We start from the raw sequence: 5,717 nt of genomic DNA on the forward strand, positions 1-5,717 counted from the left end.
ACTTTCAGGTATATCCTAAAGGAACCGCCCGGTTGTATGGGCAACTGGTTTTGGCGTATGGGCGCCCGGATTTTGGGTGATGGTTTTTTCCACCCCGGTTTTATAAATAAGGAATGGGTGCCGTTTTTCACCCCTGTATAGGTGGTCTTGAGACAAGTTCGTACTGGTCAGAGATACTTCAGAATGACAGTACCTTGTCTTAAGTCTAAAGATGTTTGTTTGCTGAAAGAATGTCTTCAATACTGTTTTTAAAGGTTGTCTTAATGAAATGCAGTTGTGAAAGTTAAAAGGAATCATTATTTTAATTGTGAAAAGAATGTGGTAGTAATTAAACAACACAGAAATCATGTGTGAGTGCGGGGTGGTAAGTGAGGATTGACTAAGGTTGTCAATCATGGACCGGTGGACCTGATTAGTCAGGTAACTATCCATTCCCGTGCACTAAAACATTTAGAAACTTCTCCATTTGGAAGAGGAATCCACCAACGGCTGTGCCCTCACATATGTTAGGGGGAAAAAAGCGTTGGCTAAGGAAAACCAAAATCTAAAGGATGAAGTTATAGGGCCGAAAAATTTTTAATGGTCCCGTTTCCGCTGCGAGACAGGACTAGGTCTCTTTCTAGGGCTATAAACCTAAACCATTGTCAATGGTAAGGGTGAATTCCCTGGAATTTTTCTTGTGTAAAGACTCTGACTTAGTAGTTCTAGAGACGTGTCAATGGTACCATCCCGTTTTTGGTGTCGGCGGGATTGGGGACCTTACAGAGCCCAAGTTAAGAGATTAGTAAGGAGAAGAAAACCATATATGTTACCAGTATTGTCAACTTCATGCGATATAACTTACTATGCGGGATGCTTTGTAAGTGTAGCCCAAGTTAAGAAGACTAGTAAGGAGTAAAAACCCATATATGTTACTAGTACTGTCAACTTTATGCGATATAGCTTACTACACATGATCCTTTGTAAGTGTAGCAGACCCAAATATGGCCTGAGGGAGAAAAACACCTTTACACTACGTAGTAGCAAGCAAAAATTTCCATGTACCTGATATAGAGTCTGAACAGCCCCAACTCCAGGCCAGAAAAACAACAGTATCAAGTAGAAGATCCCCCATTTTTCACTGTTTGAGTACTACCCCACGTGAAAGCACCACTATATTGGTTGTGCATTGGTTACCATATCATCTAAATTGAGTTACAAGTGTTGTTCAAGCTGAAAAAATCTAACCCCAACCTTTTGCTCAAAATAAACCAAGCCCCTTCGCAATACCCAGTAGTATGCAAAAATTACCATGTATCTGATATAGAGTCTTATCAGCCCCAACTCTAGGCCAAAAAAAATGATAGTATAAAGTATAAGGTCCTGCATTTCCTTATATTGGTTCTGCATTGGTTACCATACCATCTAAAAAGAGTTAATTACAGGTTTTTTTCAAGCAAAAAAAACCCATCTTTTTGCTCAAAAGAAACCAAGCCCTTTCTCATTACGCGGTAGCATTGCAGAAATCTCCATATATATTCGATAAAGCGACAAATAGCCCTAACACTAGGCTAGTCATACGACAGTAATGCGTATAAGATCCCCCATTAAAGTACCATTATACTGGTTCTACATTGATTACCATACCATCTAAAAAGAGTTACAGGTTTTGTTCAAGCAGAAAAAACCCATCTTTTTGCTCAAAAGAAACCAAGCCCTTTCTCATTACGCAGTAGCATTGTAGAAATTTTCATATATCCGATAAAGTGACAAATAGCCTCGACACTAGGCTAGTCATAAGACAGTAACGCGTATAAGTTCCCCCATTTCCTTTTCCAAATATTGCCACAGCAAGCACCATTTATATGGTTTAAACAAATACCTTTATATAAAAAAACAATTTACAGGCGCTTATACAAGCTAAAAAAGGCAGAAACTAATTCCCCTACAATGGCCAAGAAACCAAACAGTACTTAGTATGATCATTAATTTATGTCAAGCCATCTTTTAATTACCTAGTTATGCAGTTCGCAGAAAAAAATCAAAAAAACCAGGTATCGTTAGTTGGTAACTGCTTGTTTTAGCAAAAAAAACATTAATGTATCTCATCAAGGTATCAAGGCGGGTACCAACCTGAGATGGTCTCAACAACTTCCATAGCTACTTAGTAAAAAAACACCCTCACACCTCTTCTTGAAAAACACGCACAGAGGAGAATAAACCCATAGACTAAGTGAGGGGCCAGAGCACCCTCACCGTATATAGTGCCTCCGGGCAAGTTTCAAGGTGAAGACGCCCACGATCAAGTACTCAGTAGCTATTTCTTTCCAAGCCTCCTATATAGCCACTCCTGCTTACATACGGGGAGCTGAGAGGGAGAGAGACCCCATGTAGGGGGAATCATATGTATTGTAGTGTAGTTAAGTGAGACAGACAGAGCCAGCGGACATGAGGTTTAAGGTAATGAAAGTTAGCTACCTCAAAATATCCCCCAAGGGTTGGGTTCCCATGTTATGTTACGGAGCAAGAAGGTTTACCACCCATTTTTAATTAATCCCTTTTTCAAAAAAGTATTACCACAAGGGATTTTTGTACAAAAATACATGCTTTTTTTGTTTCTATATAATCAAACTAGTGTATAGGTAAAAATGTGTGTGCATGCGTGCGTGAGAGAGAGAAGGGGGGGGGGGGGGGGCTCTCACACTGGCACTAGAGAGAGAGTGGAGGAATAAGTATTGGTGTTACAATCAGCAATCAACAAAGCGACGATCGACAAAATATGCAATCGATAATTAACATCAACATCTACAAAATCGAGAATTGAAAAAATCAAGAATTGATGTAATTGGAAAAGTTCAATCTGACGACTCCAAGATAGAAGGCGTGCAAGCCAAAGGCAAAAAAGGACCTCAATAGATGGCAAAGGTGGATGAGATGCAACTCCTAAAACTCTTGGCTATTTTTGAAGGTTTTTATGCTAGATTCTTTGAGCTTTACGGGTGATCTTGCATTCAAGTTGACTTGGAATTCGAAGGTTGATCTCAAAATTTGTAGGTGGGATTGCTCTAAACCTAGGTTTTTAGAGCACTCAAAGGAAAATTAGAATTTTTGAGACAAATCTCAAAATTTTGTAAGGGGGGTTACACTAATTCGAGTTGAGGCATAGTGCTTTCTCCCAAACACTTGGAAAGCTTCTTTTTTTTTTTCAAAACTCACAATTGTGAGTGATTGTATTAGAATGCCACCAAAAATTCACAAATTAGACTCAAGCTCATGCCAAACCTTGGGAACAAGATGGTTACATTAGAGAAGTATCTACTAACGTACTATCACCAAAAGCCCAATCCTTCACACTGCCATCAAACACTTTAAAAACCTACATATAAGAAATTTTAGGGGCAATTTTATTGTATTTGAAAGATTTTACACTCAATTTCTCTATACTTTGCAGGTTTTCTCACCTTCAAATCTAGAATTTGAGACAACTTTCAAAATCTATAGGTGGGATTATACTAAACCGAGGATTTTTTTAGCATTCCACTCTACTACGCTTTTTTCAAAAAAAATTAGATGTAAATTTACTATATTTGAATATTTTTGCATTAAACTTTTGTGCAATTGTAGATTCTCTTAACTTTGACTTAAGTTCTTTGAACTTTTTAGTATTATGAACTTTGGATTTGAAGGTATTCTCACCTTGAGTTTCAAATTTAAGGATGTGATATTAAGGAGCTAGCTTGGTTGTTTAAGCACTTGATTGTTGTGACCCAGGTCATGGGTTTGAGAGCAATGAAGCAACCTTGTAGCGCTCATGGACGTTTGTATCGTCTCGCACAGGATATATGCACTTTACTACAAAAAAAGGGTGTTATTCTTTTGGTATCCATGGCTCTTTTGGAGCATGGAGATGTTGTATTTTCTATGTTTCTAATTTATTACAAGTCACTCTGATGAGTGAGTGCTGGTAAAAACAAAAAATCAAATAATTAGAGATAAATCTCAAAACTTGTAGATGGGATTATACTAAATCTAAGTTTTTCCTCCAATTGTTGTTGGTGTCTTAACCTTCAAAGTAAATCTTGTGAGTGTGGGCTCATTTTATGGAGAGAGAGAGAGAGAGAGAGAGAGAGAGAGAGAGAGAGAGAGAGAGATAATTCATGTGTGAGTGAGTAAGAGAGAGTGCCATTCGCTACAGCCTGTGAACTGTGTGTGTGTGTGTGTGTGTGTGTGTGTGTGTGTGTGTGTGTGTGTGTGAGAGAGAGAGGGGGGGGGGGGGTGAGATGGATCTTACACTGGCATAGAGAGAGAGAGAGAGAGAGAGAGAGAGAGAGAGAGAGAGAGTGGGGATAGAATAAGCATTGGTCTTACAATCAGCAAACAACAAAGCAACGATCGACAAAATCTCCAATGGAGAATCAAGAACCGACAATCAACATTGATATCTACGAAATCGAGAATGGAGAAAATCAATAATTGACGTAATTAGAAAAGTTCGATTCGACGAATCCAAAATAGAAGGTGTGCAAGCCCAAGGCAGAAACGAACCTCAATAGATAGCAGAGGCAGATGAGAGGCAACTCTTGAAACTCTTGGCTATTTTTGAAGGTTTTTATGCTAGATTTCTTTGAGCTTTGTGTGTGCTCTCACGTTCAAGTTGACTTGAAATTCAAAGGTTGATCTTAAAATTTGTAGGTGGGATTGCTCTAAACCTAGGATTTAAAGCGTTCAAAGGAAAATTAGAATAGGTGGGATTGCTCTAAACCTTGATTTTTAGAGCGCTAAAAGGAAAACTAGAATTTTTGAAGAAAATCTCAAAATTTTGTAAGGGGGGTTACACTAAATCAAGTTGAGGCGCAGTGCTTTCTCCCAAACACTTGGAAAACTTACATATGAGAAATTTTAGGGGTGATTTTATTATATTTGAAAGATTTGACACTCAATTTCTCTATACTTTGCAGGTTTTCTCACCTTCAAATCTAGAATTTTGAGACAATTTTCAAAATCTATAGGTGGGATCACACTAAACTGAGGATTTTTTGAGCATTCGGCTATACTATGCTTTTTTCCAAAAATTTAGATGCAAATTTACTATATTTGAATATTTTTGCCCAAACTTTTGTGCAATTGTAGATTCTCTTAACTTTGATTTAGGTTCTTTGAACTCTTTAGTTTCTTTGAACTTTGGATTTGGAGGTATTCTTACTTTCAATTTCAAATTTAAGGATATGATGTTAAGGAGCTAGCTTGGTTGGTTGAGCATTTGACCGTTGTGACTGGTCATGGATTTGAGTGCGGCCAAGCGACCCTGGTAGTGCTCATGGGTGTTTGTATCGTCTCGCACGGGATATATGCGCTTTGCTACACAAAAAAGCTGTTATTTTTTTGGTATCTATGTCTCTTTTGGAGCATGGAGATGTTGTATTTTTTATGTTTCTAATTCATTACAACTCATGAGAGAGTGCTCGTAAAAACAAAAAAATAGAATAATTAGAGGTAAATATCAAAATTTATAGGTAGGATTATACTAAACCTAAGTTTTTTCCTCCAATTGTTGTGGGTGTCTTAACCTTCAAAGTAAATCTTGCGAGTGTGTGGCTCATCTTATGGGGAGAGAGAGAGAGAGAGAGAGAGAGAGAGAGAGAGAGAGAGAGACCCTTTTCTTGGTACCCAATCCACTCTCTTTCTTTCTTTGCCTTAGTCTTCAAACACCCACCCACACCCCCCCCCCCCTTCCGGGT

The sequence above is a fragment of the Adiantum capillus-veneris genome, chromosome 18 (genome assembly GCF_014529385.1).
Source record: "Adiantum capillus-veneris isolate H3 chromosome 18, ASM1452938v2, whole genome shotgun sequence".
Classification (NCBI taxonomy): Eukaryota; Viridiplantae; Streptophyta; class Polypodiopsida; order Polypodiales; family Pteridaceae; genus Adiantum; species Adiantum capillus-veneris.